This window comes from Erithacus rubecula, assembly GCF_903797595.1.
Source record: "Erithacus rubecula genome assembly, chromosome: 10".
Lineage (NCBI taxonomy): Eukaryota > Metazoa > Chordata > Aves > Passeriformes > Muscicapidae > Erithacus > Erithacus rubecula.
Genome location: NC_136662.1, coordinates 9720267 through 9746582, shown reverse-complemented (window position 1 = coordinate 9746582; position 26316 = coordinate 9720267). Strand labels below are relative to the sequence as shown.

General features: G+C 43.1%; 1 long non-coding RNA gene across 1 annotated transcript in view; it reads right to left on the bottom strand.

The window, feature by feature from the left end:
• Positions 1–3610, bottom strand: part of LOC306805987 — a 49724-nt gene extending 46114 nt beyond the window's left edge. Inside the window, exons 1-2 of the long non-coding RNA XR_013775353.1 lie at positions 3535–3610; positions 780–909 (exon numbers count right to left, since the gene is read on the bottom strand). This is a non-coding gene — a long non-coding RNA (uncharacterized lncRNA). The remainder of the gene's footprint in view (positions 1–779; positions 910–3534) is intronic.
• Positions 3611–26316: the final 22706 nt, after the last annotated feature.

The window sequence follows — 26316 nt, the reverse complement described above, 5'->3', positions numbered from 1 at the left end:
CTGCCGGCGGCCGCCGCCCATCCCGGCCCGGGGCTGCCGCTCCGCCGGTCCCGCTTCCCGGCCCCGAGCCGCGCCGGGCGGAACCTGCGCGGGGGCGTTCCGGGCCCGGCGGCACGTCCCGCACCCGCGGAGCCGCGGCGGGGCTGAAGCCGGCGGAGGGAGATGCTGTCGGGGGCTGCCGGTGCCTGCGGAGTGGAGCGGAGCGGGGCCGGGCCGGGCCGCCCCCGGGCACAGCCCGCCTGCACAGCCCGCCTGCGCGGCTCGGGGCGCAGCGGCACCGGCGGAGACCCCTGCTGGCCGCGCACGGGGCCGCAGCCGGGCGGGGCCGGGGCCCGCCCGAGGAGCGCCCGCCCCGCCCGGCCCCTCCCGGCCCCGCCCGAGGAGCGCCCGCCCCGCCCGGCCCCTCCCGGCCTCACCCGATGAGCGCCCGCCCCGCCCGGCCCCTCCCGGCCCCGCCCGAGGAGCGCCCGCCCCGCCCGGCCCCTCCCGGCCCCGCCCGAGGAGCGCCCGCCCCGCCCGGCCCCTCCCGGCCCCACCCGAGGAGCGCCCGCCCCGCCCGGCCCCTCCCAGCCCCGCCCGAGGAGCGCCCGCCCCGCCCGGCCCCGCCGGTGTCCCCTCCAGAAGGCTGTGCAGAGGGGCAGGGTCCAGCCTCTGCACTGGGGCTTCAGCCATTCTAGAAGAAGGCTGTATGTGCTGCCCTGCTACCTGCCCCTGCCACCAGCCCGCTCTGCCACCCTCAGCGGCCAACGCGAGGAGTTTCTTGTCCAATGTTACCTTACCCTGACCTGTTCCAGGTCTGCTCCTGCATTGGTTCTTGAGAGCAGGGAGGGATTACCTGTAAATGTTGAATAATACCTCAAGTGTGAGGTGAGATAATCAGGGAACTGAAGATGCACTGAACTGAGAAGCCTGAAAAACAAAATACACATGATGGAATTTGAGATAGAAGTAACCAGTCAACCTGACTGGTTGCATCTTGGTGATGTCCTGGCTTTTGCCTGGGGACACTGCACTTGCCTGGACTGACAGTCTGGTTCTCTGGTTTTCTTAGGCATGATACCCAGTTCACAAACTGATCGAGATGCATTTAAAAGCCCCGACTTTCTCTGGCCCTACTATTCCCCTTGGAAAACTGTTCCAGAATCTCATAACTTGGCTTAAGATTTCCAGGCTGTGTTTATTAGGAGCCCGTTTATATCCATGTATTCAGATGCCAATTTTGTCCTTGAACTTAATTAGTTCTGGTATTTACTCCCCTCACAGTGTACTAATATTCCTTCTCATCATTTCTTTTGTTTAAATCAAGCTTTTCAGTCTTGTCTCATAAGATAGAATCTTCATTTCCCTGATTATACCCATATCCTAGCAACTTAAAAAAACTGGGTCACGACCAACACCCAGAAATTACGGTTTTCAAAAGGGTTCATTATTCTATCCATTTTCAGTTTGACCAAGACACAAGTAGGGAGAATAATTAGCATAAGGTCAGACAAACCACAATTCTCCTGACTTCAAGTTCTTTTGTAATCTATCAGGGACATGAGTTCTGAAAGGCTTGTGGTTTATAACTTGGCATTACATCAATGCACATTTATATACCTATATATCATTTTCTGGAGGGGAAGAATGGCCTTGTAGTTAAGAGGGTACATTAGAAATCTGGAGACATGGCATCAAATGCCAGGTCTGCCATAGGCAACAGAGGTAACTTTGGCTAGTTCTTTAATCTTTTGCCACATTTCCCACTTTTAAAATGGGGACAGCAATCTTCATATTCTTCCCTCTTTTACTTTCCCATATACTCACTTGTTTTTGAGGTCTCAGACCATGCACCTCCTTTCTGGGTACTGCTGGTGCCTGGCACTCTGAAGTGTGTCTGTGACTCTTAACCAGTAGTTGAAAATAGACAATACTCTTATAAAGCCTTTAAGAGTCTATCTGAAAAGCTGTTAGCAACCATGCCAGGAACTGGAATTCCTGACTTCTTCAGCCCATTGACTGCATTAAAAACATTTTCTGTCATTAAACTAAGTCCAGGGACCAGCAGTAAAGCCAGAGACATTTAACTGAAAATCTGCATCCTGGCTTCTGGCTTTCAAGTCTCTGCCTGGTTGAAAACCAAATCAAACATTTATTATTATTATTATTATTATTATTATTATTATTATTATTATTATTATTAAATTTATTTAAACATAGGTGCAATATAATGCATTTTCTTCACTGGTTTTCAATTCAGAAGGCATTTTTTTAAACAAGTAATACTGCAAAGAGAGAGAACTAGCCCCGAAAGCCCCAACAGCCCCATAGCTGGAGTGGTTCTGGTAACAACAAATGCTATCATTGTTCTTCCTCAGCAATCCAAGTACGGAAGGTTGAGACTGAGCACAGAAACAGAGAGCACTCTGTTGAGCTGAGGTGAAGCAATGATATTTATGGGAGTAATTATCACAGAGAAAAACTGGAAAAATATGATTACAGCAAATTGTAACTCGCTCAGATATGTTCTTCGTTGTTAGAAATAGCTCAGCTGAGACCAAACCAATATGAACAACAGACTGGGAGTGTCAGACACTGATTCTCTGGAGGCTGATACTATCAGACCCTCTGAGCAGAACATGATCCAGCTTTAGCATATTAGAGAGATTGGTGTCAGCAGCCTGCTTCTCTTCCCAGCCATTGTACTCACTTCAAGCAACCTAACAAAATGCGAGCTGCTGGGCTCTCCACTGGAAAAGCTGACCTGGAGAAGCTGTCCCTACTGACCACTGGAGGAGAGGCAGCTGTCTGTCAGAGTGGGCAGCTCCCCTGCACAGCAGCTGTGGCTGGTGAGTGCTGCTGAGCAGCCAGCAGAAGATGCTCAGGTTTCAGAGTGTGGCCGTGTAGGAGAGCAGGGTGACATGACCATGCACAGCACCCAGCACTGAGCTGGCCCTGCCTTCCCATTCCATTCCTTTCTGGCTTCAGCTGCTCTGTTTGACAAATGTGTGATGCCTTTGGGGAGCCTCTGCCGTGGGTGAAGCCATGGCCTCACCTCAGCCTGTGAGGGTGAGGAGCACCCTGACTGGAGGATGGGTCCTGCTACCACTGCCCAAAACCTGCAACACGGTGTTGAGTCTCCAAGACCTTAGAGGAATTGAACTATAAGCTCTGCAAGCTTGGAGGCTTGTGTTGTAGGAGAGGATACAACTAAGAAAAGGAGCCTCCAGAGGCTGTGATTGCTCTGCAGCACTTCAGTGAGTTGTGTGTGCAGAAGGGTCTGAGCACAGCTTGTGCAGACAGACTTTGTGCCTTCCTGCTCACATGAAGCCCTGGCTTCATGAAAGTCATCTGCACCACGGTAAATGTCCTGCCAAGTCAATTGTACTCAGGGAAGGACTTTCATCACACTTTCATGGCTCATTATTTTGCACATTTCATGCAACTAATATCTTGCAATTGATGTTTAGAAATTTTTAGAAGCAACAGCCAATATTGTGTAAAAACAAAAATATCACTTAAAGTAGTCAAGTGTTTTCATTTAAATGTACCTACCCCATGGATCAGATGCATCAAAGAAGTTCTTCAGGTGTCTTGAGAGCTCTGTAGGTGTTATTGCTGCTCTTGGTCTGTGAGAAGAATTATAAATGCTATTTACCTTTTAATTAAAAAAAATACCTAGCAAATTAAAGACATGCTCTTGCACATCAAAATTTAGTTAGCATCCATTTTTATTGTGCAGACTCTGGCTCTCTAACAACCTATGAGCCCACAGCCATCTGAACACACATTGCTGCTTCCCTTTTTCCCTACATTTTGGGCATCATTGTTAGATTTTGTCACATCTGATGGGGAAAAATTCTGTAACTAACTGCTAATTCTTAAGCAGATCCCCTGTTTAATATTCTTTCTGCTTACAAACCCCTCAAAATATATTGGTGTGTCCTGACAAAGGCAGAGGAGCAGTTTTGGACACTTGTGTGACACACATCTTACTATCTTACGTAGAAAATTTGACAGTGAATGACAGAACACCTTAGAGGGATCTAAGAAGATGATAAAGGCAACAGCTTTCACATGAATACAGAGTCTAGTTCCTAACAGTTACAAGCTTTTTTTACATGCATCCTTGTAATTTGACATTTATAATTCACTGTAGTGCTGAATCTCTGTCATTTTCTCACCGTCAGGTTCTCTACACGTAGATGTACATGTCCTTTCTAATTAGAATACCTATTTGAACATTTAATCTCATCTCTCAACCTTATTATGCAGTTGCATATTGATCTATTATGTACCAACAAATGCATTTGGTATAACATATACAGTTTTATGTTGCTCCCCTCTCAGAACAGGTGCCTGTATCTTCTCTTTTCCTGGTTGTAAACCCATTTTGTAAAAAAAAAAAAAAAAAAAAAAAAAAAAAAAAAAAAAAAAAAGAAATGCTCATTAACTCACAATGGATTTAACAACAGGTAAAAATAAATATCCTGCAAACCTGCAGAGAAACATTAACCCTTGAGATCTCTCTCTCTTTTACACACACACACAGAGTGAATCTTTTATTGTGCATAGCATCTTCCTCATAGGGAGCACCTTAGACCTTTTCTGTGGCATTGCTGCCTTTGCAATACTGATAAACATTAGACCTATTTTATCCTTGCAGAAGCAGTAAAGAAACACAGCAGAACTTGCTCAAGGTAAGCAAAGAAAACAGTGAGACAGCTGCAGACAGAGCAAGCCCTGAGGTCTCAGCTCCTGACCTGAAGCCCACTGGAAAACACAATCAATATGAAAATCAGGTTGCATCTGCAGGCCCCAGTTCCAGGACTGACCTTTCACTGCTCACTCATCATTTTGTATTAGCAGCTTGGGTAGTGTCATGCCATTGCCTGATATTCCTGTTTATTAGCTAACTTAGTTGAGATTTAATTGAAATGAAACCTATTCCACTTCATGTTAAAACAGGCAATGAAGGATACACCTTTTATTAAGTCATACTGATAACTGAAGTAAAATATTTATTTTTTATGCTTTAAATATTATGGCTTTGTATTTGAAATAGGGGATACTGAAGTGGTTGTACTGCTTAAAGCACAGAATTAAAGCTTCCTTTCTACTGGTATTTAAAAAAATACTTTAGTGAAGAATTCAAAGCAAACTTTTTACAGCTTTTGGCTGTTTAGGAAAAAATGTATTATATAAAAATACTGAAAACCATTTAAAATGCTCTTAATGTAACTTGTGGTTTTGACAGATAACAGGTTTACACTGAAAAGAAAACAAAAGCCAGTAGCAGATCAGAAGAACTCACCCAAACAGTTTAGAAGAGTATGCAGTTGGGATAAAGACCATACAAAAGAAAAGGAGAACAGGCACATGGATGTCAGTCTATTGTTCATGCTGTTCAGTAGAAGAGCTGGGAGTGTTACATGCAACCAGCTTTGTCCTGCAGATCCTGCACTGCCTCCTCTAAAGGTTTCCCATTCAGTCACACAGTGTTTTCAATGGGGAAGGAAATCTGCTCAGGACATTACTTTCACAAATATTGATCTTTGCTTCTGCTGATGCATAAAGTAGATGTAAGCAGCACAAGAAAGATCTTGTTTATTTATTTTTTTCCTTGAGTCTAATTATTGATTTGCAAAGTTCCACTTGGTTTTCACAAGTTTAATACAAGAAATGGAAGAAACTAAGTTTGTTTTTGCAGCTCTCTAATCTGAGCATCTTTTTCAAATGACCTTGATGGCACTGGTTGGCAGTTTACCTCTTTAGATGGCTTTAAATGTCTTCTAAAATACAGTCCTAATAGCACCTAATAAAAAAAATTATTCTTATGAAGAGGTGCCCTGGAAAATACAAATAGCATCAAATAGCATCTAAATATTCCTAAATACAAAATGGAAAGCAAGTGATTAATTTATTCATTTTAAATTTAGAAGAAAATATATGCATCATATTTTAAATTTATACTCTCACTGTGCTTACATACATATATATATGTTAATCTTTAAGAACCATGTTAGAAATCTCTTCTCTCCTTTAATATCTGACTTGGGAAAAATACCTATTCAGTCAGTGAAGATTTTCAGTAAGCAGAAAATGATTAAGGATTTTAGAATACATTGCCTGGGTCAGAAGTGTCTTTGGAAACAAGACAAGTCTGTGCATTTTCAGGATTTTTTCCACAGCAGCTGAATATGAATTGGAGGACTTCCAAATCCAAGAAGAACAATGCATTGCCACAGCCTTACTCACAGAAAGCCATGGAACAGCCCCAAAGAAGCAGCCAGAAACACTACAGCTCCACTGCAAAAGTTTGTGTAGCTTAAAAAGTAGGGTAAAAAGTTTTTTCATGAATGTGAAATATAGTTTTTCTTTGAAGATAATCTGGTTTTTGATTAAGAGTTCTCTCAGTCCCAAGTCTCTGTTTTGCTGACTTTTTTGCTTGGTCAGGTTTCCTATTGCCATTTCTGAGATCTGGGAGTGTGAATCTCCACTTCCAGCATCCTTAAATGCAGAGTTCTCCAGCATTTTGTAAGCCTAAATCAGGCCACGCAACAAAATCACCTCTTGTGTTCTGCTTTATGGCAGAGAATCTGTGCTGTGCCCTGAGGCAGGTGGGCTGCCCTGGGGATCAAACAGCCAGGCTTCTCAGAGCCCAGGCCTTAGCTTAGCTCTGCAGTAAAATGAGGTGCACTTTGTACTTGTGAGCATTTACATACAGCATACGAGAAGTGCTGCAAGAGAAAGTTCAGTGGTGTGAGCCTATGTATCATTCTCTTTGATATATCTCTTCTATTTTCTCATCCTATTACTTCAGATCAGCTCTAAGTCTCATATCTAAACAGTCAGTCCAAAGGGAAAGTGCCTATTTACAGGCTGGATTAAGAGCTTTAACAAAAGGCAAGGCAGAAAGCCATTCATTTACTATATAAGAAAAAGAATGTCTTTGTATTTTATCACTTACCAGCATCTTCCAAACCTTTTCTTTATGTTGCTCCCCTTCCAAACAGAAAGTAGAGTGGGAAGTTCCTGTCTTGCAGAATGGATCAAGGAACGGAAAAAAGCACATTGTGCAACTTTCCCTTTTTGCCTCTAATAGGTTTACTTTTGCTTCACCCCTCAGGGCTCCTGCAAGCAGAAGTGTTCAGCTGAAACCCCACACTGCTGCCTCATCAGACCTTTTTCCAAGACTTTTTCCTTAAGAAGCAGGCATTTAGAAGAGAACTAGAATGGAAGGTGAGGGAAGCGCTGGAATGAGGGAAGAGTGAGTTCCCTAGCCAAGCCAGGGAGTAGCCCCTATCCAGAACACAGGCAAAGGCAGGAGATGCCCCAACCACTGGTGGAGGGGACAGGCAGAGGAACACACAGCACAGCAAGAGCTGCAGCAAGGGAGAGCAGAGCAGGATCAGCCCCAAAGGGTCAGTAACACAACACACACAGTGAGATGCTGTCAGGTGGGAGCCTCTTCTCTCAGGCACATCCTGCCAGGGCCTCCTCAAACAAGCACTGCAAGTCCCCAGAGGCACAGCAAGAGAGGGGTGAAGAAGGATTGCTCCATCTTGGATTATTTATCTTGGGGGACAAGTTAAGATAGAAAAAATTAAGGATTAGTTTAAGGTAATCAAAACTTTCAAATTTTGACATATCTAAATGTTTGCTTTAATTTCTTTTTTTTTTTTTTTTTTTTTTTTTTATATAACAGTTTTGGAAGCAAAATCCATAATTTCCAAATGGCTGAAGCTGAATATTTGTAACTATTCATGAAAAAAAAACAAACCTATATATTTTTTTAAATAAAGCAGAAACAGTTTCTTCTACAAAAGTAGTGATAAAACAGAAGTCAGAAGTAAGAAAGGATGAACTTAAAAAAAAACAACCCAATTATATACCTGAATGGATGAAAACTGAAGGCAGGCAGGACAGTGGAGCCAGAGGCAAAGCATTACTTTGTGATTCTTTACTCAGGTTCGTACCCCCAGTCTGCCTTAGATTTGCAAAATTTGGCCCAAGTGGGCTTATCAACTCAAATTTCTCATTAACTTTTGCTGCTTGCAACTTGCCCCAAACCTGCCTGCAGCTCAGTGAGCTGCACCAGGGGTTCCACCCTCCTGCCCCAGATGCTGTCTGGGCATCAGGGCCCTTTGCCAGCACAGCTCTGGCTCACCCTGCAGCCCCTCAACTCTTGTACATACTCCTGTGTCTCCTTACAGCCCCAATTCATGGCTCCCTTCCTCAGCCCAGTACCTTTCTTGACCTTCAGGCTAAATTCCTCTGCTCCAAACTCCACCCTGGCAGGCAGACTCAGGCCAAGTAATCCCCAGCCTAATGGCCTCTTGGGTGTGTATATTAACCCAAATCACCTGCCTGAGCCACCCAGGGTGAGTGATCGCTCATTACCTCTGCTCTGGGAGATGGATAACACCATCCTGAAAGCTCAGGGTGGGTTTCATCTCTACAGACACTTCTGTGATAAAACAATTAATCATGTCAACCAGCATTTTTCATTAGAACATCAGTGTGGGCAGCATATTTTTAATAGCATTCATTTCTCATCGGTGCCTGTTTGGTTCATCTTACTTACATTCTCACAATTAACTGAATTACCAGTTTCAGAGGCTGAAGGGAATTTCTTCCATGTTCTTCCATTTTTCCTCAATTTGTCTCAACATTGGCAGGGATTCTTGAGGCATTTTGTTGTTATCTGTAATATGACACTTCAGCAAACTTTATTTAAGAGAATCCCTACCCTAGCATGTGGATACCGACCTTGTTGCCACCTAATCTCTTTTACTTGTTAGTGTTGTGGTATTTGATCTCTTGTTCTTTATCCCATTAGCTGGGAGGCTCAGAGATATGCTGGAAGCCCCCTGTTATGAGGTGTGGTGTACAGCACAGACTCAGTAAAAAAACTCATATGAGTGCAGCAGGAGGCAACTGGCTTTGATGGCCAAACTGGTCCTTTTCCTAAAAAACTTCCCAAGGATCTTCCATCTTCCACAGCTGATGCAACACCTCTGGCTTATTCCAGTAGGAGATACACCAATCCAAGATTATGGTTTATTCCAGGATTAAAGCACATCCTTCCTTCTGCTTTCCTCCATTCCAACATGAAGAGGCACGTGACCAATGGGAGCACCTTCCCCAGAAACAATTAGAAAAATCCTTCATTTTATTGTGCTTTTGCCCTTAACACACATACCTCCTCTTTTGCCTTTCTTAAATCACTTGCCTTTTTGCAAAACAAGAGAACTCATCACAGCTCTTAAGTGGTCATAGGCACTGCAATACAAGGTGCAGCATTCCATGTTAAATCAACATTAGAGTGAGGAATGAATACAATCTACCCAACAAATACTTTATTGTGAAAATTATTAAAATTCATGGCTTAGAGGTGTGAATGCTTCTTTAAGAAAGGTACTTATGTTATCCCCAAAATAGCACCAGTATCATGTGATGTTCCAGTTGCTATGGTTACCACAAATTTGTTATTTAATAGCAAAGAAAATAGATGCACAAAACATGCTAATTATAACTGGTACAAATTTTTCTAAATGTTTTATATGAATATGCATGCATGTTTTATGCATAAGGAATAGGAATGCCCTTTTTCAAATAATTCTTCAAGTTTTTAGAAGCATTTTAGTAACTGGCAGGGAAGTACATTGTGTGGTTCTCAGCAGCAAAAGAAAAGGAGACTGAAAAATTGAAGATGGGTACTTTGTCTAAAACCATGTAGTTTTCTTTTCAAATAGCAGAAGAATCCTGAAAATGCAAGAGGTTTAAATCTGTTGAACCTTGTGCTTTCCCAACCGAACTAGTTCTGTTTCTTCTTGATTGAAGTGCCTGAGGAACAGTTGCAGGACCATTTGAAGCTGCATTTTATGAAACTGTAACGTTACTATGAGCCTGACAGAGAGACCCAAGTGCTGCAGCCACTGCCAGGATCAATAGTGCTCAATAAGCCAGAGCCTGGCTGTGCCCGAGCTGCCGGGCTCTCACCTGTGTGCAGCGCTGCTCTGGCTCCACGGGCTGTCCCTGCTGCTCCTGCTGCTGCTGGCTCATAGCACCATGCACCTCAGCATGCATCAAGCTCCTGCTGCAAGGGGCCTCCATGGGCTGGGAGCTCAGGTGGCACTTGGCAGAAGCACAGGCTGTGAGCACAGCACGGAGAGATGCTGCTGGGGACTTGTATCTATTGCAAGGAGAAATACACGGGCTGCCTTTTGTTGTGCAGAGGAGAGATGGAAGGGATGTGTATGCAAACAGATCTTGTGTAGATCCTCTTTCCTTTCTGCTCTCCACCAGATGCTCCCAGAGGTAAGTTTGGGGGATGCAGTGCATGCAGTACTTTAAAACTCACCAGCCTGACAGGGTCCTGGGGAGGAGCAAGAGAAATCTCATTCCTTTCCTTAGGCAGTCAGTGGCCATGGTGAAAAGACTCTCAAGCCTAAACTAAACAAAGATATGAATGTGAGGTGTGGGCAGAAAGGAGCTGGCTCATGGCTGGTGCAGGAAAGCTGCTGGCAGTGCTGGCAGTGGCACCGTGTGCAGAGCCAGATGTTATTGAGGCTCTGCTGGGCTGGGGCATCAGCACCCAGAGCTGGGCAGCCCCCAGCACTGATCCAAATTGCCACCTCCTACCAGAGACAGGAGGGTGGTGCACATGCCTTTGGGGCAGCAGCATGTATGGCAGACTGCCACACTCGGGGGTCATTGCTGGAAATGTCACCACTGTCACTTGAAATCAAGCCCTCTCCTTTCAGAGAGGCTTTTATCCCTTCCCTTAAGAGGCCCCAGCAGCCGTGGGCAGAATTGAAGTTGTGTGCGTGCATTTGGCTGCCAAATGTCCACACTTAATGGCACTGGGACCCAAGGCACTTAGTGATGCTGCTGGTCGCTCCCTCTCACACCCAGAGCACATGCTAGCTGCCTGCTGTATTTCAGATGCTGTAGAGTGTCAGTGATACTGACTGAAAAACCTTCTCTGTGGCTTGCTGTCATGCCGTGATTGATATCAGCTGTAACAAGAAAAAATGTTATGGCACTGTAATTCTGCTTGATGCAAGGTAGTCTTTGATCTTTACCATTTTGCAAAGATTATAATATACACTTAGTTTGATAAATAATACCCTTTCACCAGAGTCATGTAAAGTGGAAGAAAAATTGGAAACTAAACTTTTGAGACTTCTCTGGTGCAGGTGTTGATGTTTTCAAAGCAAAAGGTTAAATAATAGGATAGAACCCCACTTGCCTACTCATAAGCAGATGTGAACAGTAAGAACTTAATAAACCAGCCCTTTTGGGCTGGCTTCTGTGCTTTCCTGTGCATCACAGCAGCAGCCAGCTCCTGGCAGAGGCACTGCAGCCAGGAGAGCAGTGAGGGAGCTGGGGGCTGCTGGGCCAGCTCTGACTCCCAGCCTCACACACAAGCAGAGGGGAATATTCAATCTGGAATATTCTCTGCAGAGAAATTAACCCTGAGAAATCCAGAGCTGTGAGACCCACAGAAATAACAGTACTCCTCACTCATCTGACTATGGGATGGAGGCTCAGCTCTTACAGCACCCCAGGCCAAACTACAGACAGCATATAACATCCCCAATATATTTTCTTCAGCTCTTTAGGTGAGTTGGGACTTAGGTTTCCAAGTGCCTTTCTAAAGATTCTAAGAAAGAAATTGTACTGGGGCTTTTGTCTGCTTTTTAATTTGAATGACTATTTGGATGTGGCAAAAATGAGCAAACCTCAGCACCATAGCCATAGAACACCATAGTGTTCTCATCAGGTAATCTTTCACTAAAACATTTTAACCAGCTGGTATGAATATGATTGTCACTGGAAAATGACAGGGAAATATGTACTCCCATCTGCCCTACCAACCCAGGAAACATTCCACTGTAGAAATTTTTATTCCTTAACATTGCTCTTTCATACCCAGAACAGAGCACCTGAGCATGACCCCTCCCTTTGGGGGCCTTGGGATGGGAGCAGAACCCTGAAAGGGGAGATGCAGCCCCATGCACTCGTCTGCCTTGTGGCTTTGCACTGCTCTGGGCTGCTCATCTCAGACCACAACTCTCACACAGCTTGCAGGGCAGTGCAGTTTTATCTCACCCAAACGTGGACAGCCTTTCACACAAACTGATCTACAGCTGAGCTCAGGTTTCTGGCAGGGGTTTGCCAGGGCTGTCTCAATGGAATGGGCACGTTGGCAATGGGATTTAGCATCCAGTGGTACTCTGCCAAATCCATGAAAGATTTTGCATGGCAAGAACAGGGTGTAACTCCAAGGCCATGATTATTTTCCATGTAAACGTCTGTTTCAGTTTGTGCTTAAATGATTATCTGTCATTGATTTGTGTGCCTAACTACAACTGCTTCAAGCTGTTTTCAATTATTCTGTTCTCAATACGAGGCGATCCCAAGGATTAGCCATACCGAGTGCCACAAACCACCTTGCAGCAACAGAGTCATAAACTGAAGAGGATAGAAAGGATTTTAATAGGAGATTAAAAGGAAGAAGTGACTCACTGGATGAGAGAAAAGAGGGAGTGCGCAGGCTTTGACTGCAGGAGAGCTGCTTTGTGATGCCTCTGAGTGCACTGAGGACCCCAGGTTAATATAATAATTCTTCTTTCCTTATCATGCAGGTCTCGGGTAATGATTTCATAATTAGGGGTGTACTTAAAAACAGGTTTTAAATGAAGCATGTGCTCTGCCTTTGCACTAAGAGGAGGTGGTTAGTTGCAGGGTAACATTGCACAGGGCTTGCTTCCTCGCCTGCTGAATTCTCTTTGCAAATTTTATGCTTTTTCTCTGATTCAAAATCTGCACTTTTGGAGAGAAACTGTATTTGTCCTCAGCAGTCCCCTCTTTCACCAGGACTGATATTTCAGTAATAAACAACATTCATCTACACCAAATTCTGTGTCCTCTGGAGGGGGTAAGCTGAACTCCCCCAGACCCAGCTCCTAGGTGGTACACAACACCGCTCCAGGTTTTATCAGCCAGGACTGGTAACATTCCCACAGCAACCAGGACCTCAGAGAGCTCCAGTGTTTCTCTATACACACACCAGGAAAAGTCTTCATCTACTTGGGCTAAGATCCTAATTGTTGCTGAGTAATTAACTACCTACACTCCTGCGGTAGCCATTTGTGACAGTATCCATCATCTGGGAAAATGTAACTGTTATTGAATTTCTAAGAACAGCCATTAATATTCTAACTTTCAACCAATTTAAATATTTGAACTTTCTGAGTGCACAGTTGAGACGAATAACATGGAGAAGCACACTCGGATTAAATCCTCTACGGATTCTATCAATACAGAGAGCAAAAAGAGAAGTTATTTGTCTGACATCCAAATATATATATATATATATTTGTAGCAGATAAAATCAAATGTGTTATCACTATCTGCACTCTGCTATGTATATTTTAAAACATTATGAGTGGATAGGTACATACACAGCACTAGTTTACAAGAGATAAGCATCATTAATTTCCACAGAGCTATATGTTTTCATGGGCTTCTTAACCTTTTAATATTAAGTAAAATAGCAACTACAGCACTATTCTATATCCTTGGGAATATCACAGTTTTTTGAAAAATTTCTGTTTAAAATACAGAAAATGCCAGTGAAGTAAAGACTTGGAAAGGGAGGTACATGGCATAGGGAGCTGGGGATTGGATTCCCAGCTGATCTTCAGGACCTGATCGATCTGAATTGATTGAAGCCCCAGAGGGAGGCACAGTGCCAGCAGGAAGAGAAGTGCCTGCAGAGCAGGATACTGGACTCAATGCCACCTGCCAGGCTGCCCTGGCAGAGGCTTTCTACCTGACTAGAGCTTCTGGGCGCTGGGAAATCTGGTGACAATGTGGAGTGATAACTCTGCTTCTGGAGACAGCTGTCTCACCTTGTATGAGAAACTATTTCTTTTTCTAGGCCAACATTCAAAAAGCTGTCAGATCACTTTAATCTGTTGAATTTTGAGCAAATTCAAATAAAATATGTCAGTCTCCAAAGCAAAGCCAAACTCTAACTGCCCCAGCACTGAATCTATAAGATCAATAAAAGCAACAGGGATGTCTGCAGTCGCTTTTTCAGAACACAAAGTAGTTGACTCTAAACAAAGCTTTTATATAACTAGACTTTTCCCATGGTACACCATATCCTTGTAATCAGTCTTCAATCTCTTCTCTAACTTTCAATAATAATAAGATGCAATGAAGTTTGCACAAATGAAAAACTAAACAAAAGGAGTATGCACAAAGGACTAAGCGTCCCCATGGGGCAGTTGTAGAAAACAGTGTGAAACAGGATGTCTGATCTGATGTTCTCCTACAGCTGTATCATGGGGGGACTGAATGACTATTTTCCAAAAAAGAAAGGTAGCCAGCTGAATCTCAGTTTTTCTGGTGAGGTTCAACACATCACTACTTTTAAACTGAAAAGGAAAATGGTCCAAATAGAAATGATTAGTTGAAGGGATGGTAAATAGTTCGGGTACATACTGGAACTCCACCTGCAAAAGTATTTTACGACCTATCAAGCTATGCTCTTTAACCTTCCATGCAGCAGGATTGCATCTTTTGTGTCTCAAAATTCTCACTGACAGCTACCATTTAAAAGAAATTGCCTAATTTTTATATAGTCTAAAGTGTACATTGGTAAAGAAGAATTTCCTGAATGCAGATAAGTGAGCCCAGTGTTGTTCTGACATGACTTAAAGGCTGTTACAGATGTAACAAAAGGAGATGAAGAGATTTATCTTACCTTGTGACTTGTATTTGCTTAGTAAGACCTAGCAGAAAACCTCAGAGGCAGCGAGGTGCCGGGGGGACAGTGGGCAAACACATCCTCATGGAAAGGGGATTAGAAACACCTCTCCAAAAGAACCCAGGGGTGTGATGTACAGTGTGTGAATCAAACCTCCGAGTTCCCAGCTCACTTCTGCACTGAGAAAAAGCTGCTGACACCAAAAATGACTAAACACTGAAAGAGAGGAGAGACAGCAAGAGGGGACAGAAAGAGATGGGATGCTCCTGCTGGTGGGGGCAGCCCCAAGCTGCTTCAGCTGTGGCAAGCTTGTGCAAAGCTTGCAAGCTGTGCATGAGGAGACTGCTGGAAAGATGGGGAGGAGGGAGCATGTCTGTCTCCTACAGCACCTGGTAAATACAGAAGTGCTTCAGGAAATACAGGCAGAGGGCACAGCCTGCAGTTCAGCAACCTGAAATACCACTGAGAAGAGACAGCAAAATGGAATGGTCAAAGTACCCTCACTCATCCGAGTTCTCCACAGCAATGGCAATGTTTTGGGCTCCAGGTAAATGGAAGACCTGCTGCCCTGGCAGGGCTGGCTCCTGCCCAGCCCCCACTCCACTGGGCCAGTGCACATCATCCTTAGATAATACAGCTTATCCTTAGATAATTACAGCTAAGGGAGTGCTTTGAATTGCCACAAAAACACCAGCAATGTCTCTGATTGATGCCCAACTATACGTATTTCATGAGAATTGGGGCATTTGCTTGAGAAAACTCTTGAATTGAACAAGCAATTTATAAAGCAAAACCTTCTTTTTTTTTTTTTTTTAACTGAGTGTCTTGCCATTGGAAAGCAATAGAGAGCCCTCACCTTATCACAGAGCTCCCCTTCAGTCACAGCCCTGGGGCTGCTAGATAACTCATTCCTGTGATATACTTTAACAGGTGCCATTCCTTTTTAATAAGCCCAAACAAAACAGTTAATAAATCCAAAGAGCTTCCTATCAGTATATCTCTAATTCTTGGCTTTCACTTCTTCAGCAGTGCTGATCATCTTCTTGAAACTCATGGCATTCTCATAACTCTCTTGAAATAATGATCTGTGTTGCAGGCTTTGATTCAATACTGAGGTGACTCTTCTGCATGTTTGGCTGCGTCTGCCGCTGAGTCACGTCTGATTTACGCCTGAGATAAACGACACCATCCAGGGCAGCCTCTGACTCTGAGAGGAGCACCCACTAATCCACATTGCCAACAGGGTTTTCTAGCACCATCAGTCTGGAGCAGCCAGCCCGCTTTGGTCTCCATGGAGATTGTTATGAAATATATTCATCCATCATCTGTTGGTTCCCAAAAGGATCTTTGGAAGTTTAGCACCTCCATGGACCTCACACTCCCTGAAAGGGACGACAGCTATGGATTTCTCAGCAGGAGCAGGACTCTTTAAAGGGTCACCTCTGCCATGGTTTAGGGGAAATCTCTGCAAGAAAATGGCTGTTCCATGTGTATACAGTGAATACATCTTTCACAGTATTTTTTCTTGTTGGCAGTCCTTAACACTTTTCTCCTCCCACTTTCTGGTGACTTTGCAAAATATCCACACTAAAGTGCATTCTGCTAGCAAAGTAAAATGGCAAAATGGTGTCTTTTAGGTGGAAGTACAAATTATATACTTGCAAGAACTGGTCAAAACTGTTCATGAGAAAGGCAGCTATTTCACACCCACTGTAAATAAGAGCATCGTCAGGTATCAAAATGTGCCAGAATAGAAAGAATTAAAAAAAAAAAAAACCTCTAAAAAACATCAGTTGAAGTTTAACAGTGCAAACCTGGCATTTCCCAAAGAGGCTGTAGTGTTATGCTAGCAGGAGCTGTGGTTAGCTCTAGCCTCTGCACAGCAGGAACACCACCAACTGCAGCATTGGCCTGGCTGGACCCTTCCCATCACAGGAAGCTCCCAGCTATGTCCTCTCAGTTTTAAATTCAAGTTTTGTTAGAGAGTTACATAGTGAATTTTGAAACTCACAACACCTGAGGGAGTGGGCCAGGGAAGCTTCTGACACACTTCATGTGATGAACAAGTTCCCCCAACAAGTTCTGCAAATTATGTGATATAATAGCTGAACTTCACCATGATTTCACTTTATATTTACAATGTATCTTATTGTGCTAGATCTTATCTTAAAGATGAAAAATTATTAGCTAAAATCCTATTCTCTAGATCAAAGCATCTCTTCGTTGCTTGTGATGAAACACTTTGACTCTTACCTAAGTGTTCTGTTCAGACTGTCCAAGAATTCAAGTGTTTCATTATAACAGAAGTGGGAGATGCTTTGATCTAAATAATAAGAGGCTTCAAATATTTGCTTAATAGCTATCAAAGCTAATTATGCAAATAAAAATAATAATACAAAAGTTGAGGATAATAAAACAGTAGAATATTAAACAAGTAATAAAAGGGCCTGGGTTGATAAATACTATGCCATATTCTCACACTAATAATATTAATGAAGAGTAACTGCTTATATTATCATAATGTGTATGTGTATGAGTATAATGGACTTCCACCCCATGAGACCTGATTGTGGGCTGAACCTCAAACTATTAGGTAAAATAGAAAGATGGTACATGCTCCTAAAGCCTTACAACACAAGGCAGGAGACACAAGTGGGGCACAGAAAATAAATGGTGTCATACACAGGGAAACAGGATGATAGTGAGCAGCAGGACAGGCAGGAATGAAGAACTCAGCACTAGTTAGGAAAAGTGGGCCAAGACACTTCCACTGTGGGATGGGGAGGAGGATGCAAGGTGGCTGCTTGCAGGATGGTCCCCTCAAAAGTGGGAGGAGCTGGGGTGCAAGTCTGAGCCCCCAGCAGGAGGGCAAATGGAGCTGACACCAGGGTCACCCCAGCTGGCAGTACTCAGCAGATGGTGATAACTGGAACTAAACTGTGACAGAGCATGAAAATGAGGACAAATAGAAACTTTTGGTGCAGTGCTGAAAGAGGAGAGGGAAGAAGGATGGACATAAAAATGGGAGATGGATGACTGAAGAAAATAGTACCTACAGTGTCACTTTAAGTGGGCACCAAAAGATCTGTGTTGCATTTGTCAAGGCTGGATAAAAAACGCGTTGCAGTAATTGAGACATAGAAGATGCTCAGCCATGGGGAGGGACAGGAAAGGCAACACCTTAGTGATGCTAAGAAGGAGCAGTCAGTGGGATTATGCCACATCCTGGATGTGAGGACCTGAGAAAGGGTCTGAGCCAAAAATGACACACAAATTACAGGCCTGAGTGACAAGCAGGGTGGTGAGGTTGTCCGCTGTGATCAAAGAGGGGACTGGCAGGGAAGACAGGAATTGGGGAAGATTAAAAGTTCTGTCTCTTCCACATTGGGCTTGAATTGACAGACTGTCGTCTACGTGAAATGACAGGAAACAAGCCCAGAGATGAGGCTGGGTTGGGGAGACAGGTTAGGAGCACACAGGTAGATCTGCAAGTTAGCTGTGCAAGGACAGCAGCTGATTGTGTGTTTGCAGATGAAATTACCCAGAGAGGCAGGAAAGTGCAGAAAGAGAAGACAAAGAGGACTAGGTTCTGTAAGATGAGCACAGAAAATAATAACACTAGTGACATAGCACAAAATGACACTGAAACAATAAATATACCTAAATAACTTAATTCCAAAAGTGCTTTTCATTTCTGATTTTATCTAATTTTTTCCAAATATAATTTTCTAAAGGTTCATTTGAAAAATAGTCTTTTTTTGGAAGAAAATGTCATCAAAATTAACGTGATTTCATGAATATGTCAATTTTAACCAAAATCTTATTTTGTAGTGAAAAAACACTTCAACAACAAAAAACCCAAAATTCAGAGCCATTTGCTTTTAGCTCTAAACATAGATCCTACTACTGCCAAGTAACATCTTTCATTATCTTGTGTCTCAAACCACATTAAAAAGAGTCTAGAGGTTCTGCTGATTCTGTTGTAATCAATCCTGTCACAGCTGTTACTGGATTTATCTCGGGATCTGAACACTGGCATTTTTCATTGTTGTTTTACATTTTCTTTATGACTGTACAGCTAAACAGCCAAGAGTATGAGAAAATCTAAAATATGTTAAAGTGAACAAATATATTCAACGACTATAAAATTATCTATAAAGCCTTCTTGGGTCCAAATAAACATCAGTGACTTATTTACTGGACTTTAATGAAATGCAGGTCTATCCAGCTACAAATTAATTTTTAAATCATATCAGAGTAAAGCAGGCTGATACTTACCTGGCTTCATTTGGTATAAAAGTTACTTAATTTATCAAAATAATAGCACACAAGTATGGCAGTGCCAAGTAACACCATGAATGAAATCAGGCAAGATTCTTACACTGCAGAAACACCCACCCAAACCTGAGTGTCACATGTGCCTCAGCCTTTCAGAGCCCTATATAAAACTGCTCAGCTGATGCACAGCACTGCTTATAAATCATGCATACATCTTGTAGGCTTCAGTGCAGTATGGACAATAAAAGGGAATTAAGATGCTTAATGAGGTGAGATGCTTCTATAAACTGGTGTCTGTCTTTCCTTATTTCTCGCATTCTTTAGTATATAATTTTCTTTCTTTTTTCTCCCTATCTTTTATCATTTCTCTGACTAATAAGCATCCCAGGTTTTCCTACCAAAGGATATATTTAGTTTCAGCATTAGGCATATGCAAAAGATCCATCTTCCCTTTTCAGGTGGTATATGTGCCCTTTCATAATATCACCAGCCTCCCTGTGTATGTTAGTTTTGCATGGGCTCTCTCTACTGCTGCACTGCTATTTCCCCAAAGCATATGCAGCTGGTTAAAATTCCCTGACTAAAGCTGCCCTCCTCGCATGCAGGGGACAGAAGCTGATGTGCCTGGCATTGCCTGTGGCTTGCTGCCCCCTCACTGCCCGTGTGCCATTAGATGGAGTCACATATAATATCATGTCAGTTGCGTCATTAATGAAATGACAAAATAAAACTTGAATTACCACTCTCGGATGTGGTTTACTGGAGCATTAATACATTTCTCGGGCTACTGAAGTCATTCAGCCTTTGCAGTCATGGCTCACAATGCACCCCATGTATTATTAATGTCCCAGTAAAGCACACCCTGTTGTGCCTTAATGCTGTGGCATGAGATGCCTGGAAAGGCAGAGAGCTCTGTAAAGCAGTGAGGGCTGTTTGGGAGATGAATGGGGCACATCACGGCTGCACTCGCCGCGCCCGTGGCTCCGCCGGGCTCAGCCGTGCCTCGCCAGGGCTGCACTGTGCACATCCTACACACTGTGCACATCCTACACACTGTGCACATCCTACACACTCTGCACATTCTACACACTCTGCACATTCTACACAAGGCGTTTTCCTCACTGTTTCTGAACATCTATTATTTATAAACCACTGCTGCTGTGCATGATACTTCATGGGTAAGTAAGGGAAACGTTTCCTGCCCTGAGGAGTTTACGCTGGCTGCTCTGGTGCCGTGGCCATGCTTGGGGCCAGGCAGAGGTGCAGGCAGGACAGCTGTCTGTCTGTCTGTCTGTCTGTGTGCAGCCCTCAACCCCACTGTGCCACCCCCCACACGGGCCATGCCCGCCCCAGCAGGGAACAGCCTAAATAAACGGGGGCAGCAGCATCCTTCTGGGCTGCTGGCATTTCCATACTGCTTATGCAGAGTCTACATCTGAGATAAGCTGTACCTCTCTGAAACAAGTGCTCACATAATCTGTATCCTCATGTAATTTGCTGCTATGCCTGCTGCCGCAGCTGCTGCTACACGATTTTCTCCCTCCAAAACCAGCTGTGGATCCAGCGAATTTCTTCGGTGTTGGAGGACAGAGCAGCGGGTGGGAGGGAGGGAGCCAGGAGGCAGAGATGAAGGGGACAGCCAAGGCTCTGTGCAGAGAATGGAAGAGCGGAGAGGGAGAAGGAGCCACTGTGGGGAGTGCTCTGTGTGCTCTACCTGACACACACACAACCCACATGCTGCCTGAATCAAAGCAGCTTTTATAAATAACCCCTGGGAAGAAGGTCTCCACAATGACAGCTGAAAAGATTCAAAGGAAAACACACACGGCAAAGGCAATCCTGTGTGTGAATATGTGAATTTCCTTCACTTGCCTGATGCTGGGTTATAGATGTCCCCAGAATGACTCAGAAAAGCCTTTGGCAGAAGTCTGGAAGATGAGAGTCAGGAATTCACGAGAAACATGGACAACCTCCACCTCTGAGGTTGCAGATTCCTGGAGCAGGGGAAGATCACATCCCCATAGATGCAGTGTAGGATCATGCCTTTGAGAAAAGCAAAGCCACTGAGACATTGTGACTATTACTTCTTGTGTAATTTTTTTATATTGGTGATAGCCTGAAAAATAACAAACTTGAGTTCTGCCACTGAAATAAACCCATGGGGGTTTTTTTTCAAATCACATCAGTCAGTTGTCATTTAACGCCAGACAAAGTTTTGCTTCAAGTTTGGGATTATTTTAATATTTTCCATAATCTTTTCCCCTCTTTCAATTCAACTTGGAATTGAGAAATGCATTTCAAAGCAAAGAGTTCTTAAAATATCAGAGTGAATTGTCTCAAGGTTTTCAAAATTTCTTGCCACCTTCCACTTCCCAGGTATTTTTCCTTGGCTGAGAATGCATTGAGTCTCACCTTAACCTATTTTGATTTCCCTGAAATGCTGTTTTCCAGAAAATTTATAGTTCATGACCAAAAAAATTTTCAATCTACTCCTTCCTCTCTCCTTCCTGTGGGCAGTTCAGTTCAGTCCTCCCATGCCCTAGTGCCCCTAAGGTTCTCTGCTGGCATTTCAGCACTCCTGGGACTAAAGCAAAGATTTGGAGAGGAGTAAAGCCAACAGTTTTAGATGGAGGAGGTAGGAGCTATGACAGCCTGCAAAGGGAAAGGCCTGGATTACAGGGGTGTTATAAGGCAAAATATAGTAAGGATATAACCTGCTTGGTGAATAAAGTGTATGGGAAGAAGACAGTCCCCACTCTGCTGTGTAAAAAATGTTGTAAAAGAACTGCTGAATGAATAAAATTATTAAATCAATATATTCTTCTCCTATTTATAAAGCCTTTGCTTCCAATAGTTTTTGAGTTCAATAATGTATGTGCTGCGAGAAATACAGAACAGTCAATATTAACAGCCCCCCTCTAGCTGCAGTTAAACTTACTTTAAAATAATCTTCACAATTTCATATGTGAAGTAGGTGTTTAAAATTGATCAGAGTTCAACATATTTATATTAAAACAGATCCTTTTTTATCAGGTGGTTGGAGATTTTCTGATAGAGCCTTGTCCTTTTGCTATTGATATGTTTGATGATTAACCGCCTCCTATGCAGAGTCTGCATGCAAAAAAGACTCTTCAGTCCTTGATATCCCCAACTTTAAACACTGGTGAAAGAGAAACAGCTCATAGACCTTCTGCACCCTGAACTCACAGAACAAAGTGGCACAGTTCATCCATGTAAAGGGTGCTGGTCAGGCCTCATACTGACCCTTTAATGAAATATTGCTTCCAAACAGGAAGGCACAGAGAAAGTGACATCTGTTAACCTTTGCAGTGTGTTTGTGTGCTGCTATAGCCTAATCTCTGAAAATCAAAAGGGTGTAATTTTTTCAAGTATCAATTTGGCAGGCCCTTACCCCCACTTAACTCCTTTCCATGCTGCCTGTCCAGAGCAAGATCTCAGTGCTGCCCAGGAAATCTCAGACTGCTACCACAGACAATGGGCAACCAGCTGCTTGTGACTTCCAAGTTGCCAGGACAAGTTGCAAAGATCACTAAACTCTGAGTGACAGGTGATCGATATGCTGAACAATTAGTATCAAATATACAGTAAATGATGCATAATATCATTGGTGAAAAATGTTCTATTTAGGCAGAATGTAGATTGATGTCAGAAAATGCTCTTTAGTGTGTGGAATAATCAAGTCAACTGCTTGATGGATGTACTATATAGTCTATTTACATAGCTTGGATTCAATACACTTACATGATATTTGCATCAGAAACATATCTATAGTCAACCAATGGGAAAGAATACATGATTTTAGCAACATGCTTATACATTAATAATATTACTTGGCAATCTGATGTTTCAAGACCCAGGGTGAATTACTTATTAAAAACCCATATACAGCTATCTGTCTTTATCTTTCTTTCTGTGTGAGCCATAATGGCCTTGATTGTTTTCAAAATTACATTTGGCCAGGATATGACTGTTACATGAAACCTCTTAAACCAATATCATTTCCCTCACTGATAAAATACATTATACTGCTGGGTGCATTGAGCCAAACCATTAACGAAGGAAGCTTAACCTAACCTTTGTACTTCTGACCAGCCGTTCGAGCAAACTAACATTTCAGAAATTGTTTAAAAAGTGGCATTGACATGATTATAAATTTTTATATTAAGTTCACTCATTTCTTGGAGCTTCTCCTATCACCCTTACTTTTAATGGTCTGAATTTTCCAGGAGACTTAGTTACTTGGGAAGATACAAGGAAACGTACTCCATTTAACATTGTTTAGAAACGCATGCACAGGACAAATTAGCTAGATAAGGTCAAATTAAGCAAAGTCCATTTTAAAACTTGTATTCAGGTTGCATGACAAGGAGAAAATACATGTATTCAGTAAAAACTGAGGGGGAAAAATGCAATGGAAGTGATGGAAAAACCTGAAGCCAAATTCTTCATAATAATTACGGTGCTATTTTAATAAAGCATTTCAATTCATGCCTGATTCTAAGAACAGGTACAGCTCTCCAGACCTGCAGGCCAAGACAGCTGAGCTCATCTGATAGGAAGCAAGTGACTTAATGTCAGTGAGAAACACTTCTCACACAAGCAGCCAATGAAGCCATTTTCTGAAGTTAATACTCAGCTAGATCCAGGGCTTCTTCCTCTCTGCTCAGGTATCCATCATGAGATCTCCTTGCAACAGAGACTGACCATCATTTTCATGCTCAACAACAAGAACCACAGAACACAAGTAAAGGGAGGGCAAGACTTACCTTTAAATATGAACAATGCATGGCTTCTGCTTGGAACTTCTTCTCTTTGGCTGCCCAGTGGATTTAAGGCAAGGTCATGGTCCGTAATGGCTTGTCCATGACTTGTATCAGTGGCAGAGGTACAAGTGGTCCATCTCAGGACACTAAGGAGAAGGCAGAACTGGGGATCCTGGAAGAAAGGCCATGCAGTTCACTGTACACACAAACCTGCAGCCACCACAGAGCAATGCAGTCTCCCCACAGGCACCTCAGCTCACCAGTCTGAACAACTTCCAAAGGAAAAACATTTCAGAGGCTTGCTACTCTAATTTTCTCTCTTCCCTTGTTTCTCCTGTTTTTCTGCTCTATTGCCATTTCTGCAAACACTGAAAGCACCAAGCATATTCCTGAAAGCAATATGTAGGCAGATGTAAGACAAAGCGACACACTGCTAATTGTAGGGCATGAAAGGTATGCAGCAGCTTCTGTGCTTGCCAGGACAGAACTAATTTTTGTCTGTACAGCTGTAGTTTTTATCAGAGCAGATAACCAGTTAACAGCAAGTAAAGCACTATTTTCTTACTCTCTGCATGGAACCTGCTATAGCAGGATGGCTCTGCAAGCGTTTTGGGAGGCAAAGACAGAGAAGTGCTAAAGCACAGCAGTGTCATACAAGCATGTCTTTAACCTGAATGCTCAGTACACCATGATACACCAAAAGAGGAGATGGTCACATCTCCAGCAGGAAAAATCCCTCCTCCTAAGGAAGATTTCTTAACCTTTACAGCCACCATTTGATCCTTTCATGCTGCATCAGCCATCTTTGAAAACAGCAGAAAGAGGAAGAGGAGAGTGGTCTTCAGCTCCCCTCCCCTGTGTCACCCCCAGACACAGACACTGTGACAGAGCTGGGCACTGTGGGGCCATGCCCAGCCATTGTCCCTGCATGGTGGCACACAGCAACAGACAGGGACAGGAGGTGGCAGGGCACAGCAGCAGCAAGGAGCAGGTGGTCGCTGTGGTTCTGCCTTGTGGAAACAAATTTTATCTCCTTCATTGTCCCCATGCTGTCTCTTTCAAAACTAAAAGTGAATCCAAACAGAAGAGTGGGGATAATTTTTTGTTTTCCATGTGCAGGAAGAACAATTCCAAAATTAATTATGTGTAGAATAAAAAATAATGAAAAAAACCCCAACCAAAACCAAAAAGCAAATAACAAAAACAAAACAAAACAAAAAAACCCCAAAAAAACTCCAACAAAAACAACAACAAAAAAACCCAAGAACAACAAAAAAACCCCTGAAAACAAAGCAACCAATCCCCAAACTGTATGGAGTATGTGTAAAGGAACCACTGCTAAAATTAGTCATATTAAAGGCCTTCCTCGATGGTCTGTTTACAGAACACATATCATTTACACATGCTACTTTCCTAAGATAAGTAGATTTGGCCCATCTACCTAAGTCAAGACATGTGCTTTTGACCTAATTGGTGTTTGTAATGTATCGTAACTCTGAGCCTGTTGGTACCTCTACATGTTACCTATTTGAAGCATCAGTCCTGCTCCAGTGAAGATTGCTGAATCAAGTGAGTTTTCACAATGCAAATCATGTGGGCCCTGTGACACATTTGTTTGTTATGTTTCTAAGGGAAGATGAAGTGTCCCATCTTTCCAAAGGTTTTGACCTGCTGCCAGGTGATCAGATATGCCCATGGGGCCATTGATTAAATGGCCTTGCCTGAAACCCCACACACAGCAAATGGATCTGAAGAGCTCATGTTTGTTTTAGTGTCCTTTCCAACTCCCCATTTACCAGGTACCTCCTCACCTGCCAAAGTAATGCAGGCATTCAGCAGCACAATAAATTCTCACTTTTCAGTCTTGAGGAATATTCCATATGCCCATGGTTAACTTGGAAAAATGAAACAAAATTAAAGTATGCTACCAGGGTAAAAAAAAATCAGATCACTGTAAAATGTAAACTATGGCCAAAATTGTACACACAGAGAGATTGGATTTGTTCAGGTGAATGTCAGCCTTGGTTAAGATAGTGAAACTGCATTTTCACATAAAAAAATTGTCTGGCAAGTTTCTGCTAAAACTGACTCCAGTTTAAATGCATTATGCCAGTTGCCTCAAAATGGTGATTCAAACCAGATCAAGGCACAAAACAGGGTAGCCAGCAGCCCATGCTATGCTCCAGGTACTGCTCTTTTTAGCTCTTTTGCCCAACAGTGGACTTCTCCCTTCTTTAGGCACAGCACATCTCAGAGTTAACAGGAGCAGGAGGTGACATCATGTTCCCTGTTGTTTACAGACCCAGAGTTAGACATTAATTTCTCCCATTTCTTCATCCATTTCTTCACATTTCACTGGTTGGTTTCCTTGGTTATGGCTCCAATAAGATGTAGAAGAAACATGGGTTCAAAAACGTGTGATAAACAAGGGTCATGTTAGTTTCAGCTTACCTCCAGGTGTGGGTATGTGGAATTAAAGCATCTGTG